A 2500-nucleotide genomic window follows, 5' to 3' on the forward strand; every position below is an offset into this window, starting at 1 on the left:
AATCCAACGAAACTACGCCAACCATACCTCCAAAACACGGCACCGCCATCTATGACAATGTGACGAAACCACATGCAATAGCTCCATCTACGCGAATCGGACGACACTACGTCCACCATGTCGAGCGCACCACAAACAAAAATACCGCCACCTCCAGGTCCCCCGCAACATGACCTGCTGCACCGATGATACCGCCATCTATGAGACGCCACGCCGACTACGACATCGCTAGGTCCCACAGTGCCCATTTTCCGACGCCACCCACAAAGCCTGCATCATCTGCCCACCACAGGAGCCCCAACGCCTGTGCCTGCGTCGCACGAAGTCGTCGACCGACAATCGCTCCACCCGCACCCGCACGTGCCCCACCCCAACCGCCCAAATCGCAACTCCAGCGGATGAACGGCGGACTCTTCCCGCACTCGTAACGTGCAATCCGCCCCTATATCTTGCGTTTCATGAAGAGTTATATCGAATATGCCATATTCCCGCTGTCCCTATACATGCTGTAAGTAGCTCGCTTGCTACAGCAGCAGCAGCACCACCTCCGCGCGCTTCCCTGGGGGCACTGAACCGCAGGACGCGAGACCCCACGCCCAGTGGCAAACAGGGCTCCTCTCAGAATATAGACGGTCCTCCGATACTCCATCTTTGGTACAAGGCAACCATTCCGCTGTAAATCAGTACGTCACTCGTAGTTCAGTCACCTCACAGCACTGCTCAGTAAACTATGCAGGCCCACATAGATAGATTATATACGCAAATGCCCCTATACATGCTGAACGTCCGTACACACAAAATGAACCACACGTCAGCCACACACTCTATCACACACTACTCTCTGCCTGTAACAGACACAGATACAACAACTAAGCACCAGCATGGACCAACGTCCGGTGCATCCTATCCGCCACAGTACACCAACTACGCTATGATAACCAGACCGGGAGGTCCAATCATAAAACAGAATACCCCACTCGTCCGACAACCACAATTGCTCAGAGAAGCCACCAACACCCACACATGTCCTACACAGGGGTGCACCCAACATCACCACACTGCCTCGTCTTACAGCACAAACACACTGGCAGGAATGAAACACACAGGTCTGCCGCAACCACAGACACGGCTCGCCCCCTCTCACTAGCGAAAAGCGCATCCCGACGTGACATAACTCCTTTGACACACTGACGCTGCCTCGGGCATCCACGTCCTACGGTCGATATCAACGAACCTCACCCCCCCCCCCCACAACACGCCATCCCATACCACATTGTGTACCGTACCCAAACCTAACGTGTACTGTACTACAACGCAATGTGTACCATAACACAACCCAGTTTGTACCTTAACCTAACCTATGTCACCTTAACCTAACCTATGTCACCTTAACCTAACCTATGTCACCTTAACCTAACCTATGTCACCTTAACCTAACCTATGTCACCTTAACCTAACCTATGTCACCTTAACCTAACCTATGTCACCTTAACCTAACCTATGTCACCTTAACCTAACCTATGTCACCTTAACCTAACCTATGTCACCTTAACCTAACCTATGTCACCTTAACCTAACCTATGTCACCTTAACCTAACCCATCTTGCACCTTAACCTAACCCATCTTGCACCTTAACCTAACCCATCTTGCACCCTAACCTATGTTGCACCTTAACCTAACCTGTGTTGCACCTTAACCTACCTCAATTTGCACCGCAATGTAACTCAATTTGCACCGCAATGTAACTCAATTTGCACCGCAATGTAACTCAATTTGCACCGCAATGTAACTCAATTTGCACCGCAATGTAACTCAATTTGCACCGCAATGTAACTCAATTTGCACCGCAATGTAACTCAATTTGCACCGCAATGTAACGCAATTTGCACCGCAATGTAACGCAATTTGCACCGCAATGTAACGCAATTTGCACCGCAATGTAACTCAATTTGCACCGCAATGTAACGCAATTTGCACCGCAATGTAACGCAATTTGCACCGCAATGTAACGCAATTTGCACCGCAATGTAACGCAATTTGCACCGCAATGTAACGCAATTTGCACCGCAATGTAACGCAATTTGCACCGCAATGTAACGCAATTTGCACCGCAATGTAACGCAATTTGCACCGCAATGTAACGCAATTTGCACCGCAATGTAACGCAATTTGCACCGCAATCTACCCCCAAGTTGTGCCTTAACCTAACCCACGTTGTGCCTTAACCTAACCCACGTTGTGCCTTAACCTAACCCACGTTGTGCCTTAACCTAACCCACGTTGTGCCTTAACCTAACCCACGTTGTGCCTTAACCTAACCCACGTTGTGCCTTAACCTAACCCACGTTGTGCCTTAACCTAACCCACGTTGTGCCTTAACCTAACCCACGTTGTGCCTTAACCTAACCCAAGTTGTGCCTTAACCTAACCCAAGTTGTGCCTTAACCTAACCCAAGTTGTGCCTTAACCTAACCCAAGTTGTGCCTTAACCTAACCCAA

Source organism: Schistocerca cancellata, unplaced genomic scaffold, assembly GCF_023864275.1.
Source record: "Schistocerca cancellata isolate TAMUIC-IGC-003103 unplaced genomic scaffold, iqSchCanc2.1 HiC_scaffold_242, whole genome shotgun sequence".
In the NCBI taxonomy this organism is placed as follows: Eukaryota; Metazoa; Arthropoda; class Insecta; order Orthoptera; family Acrididae; genus Schistocerca; species Schistocerca cancellata.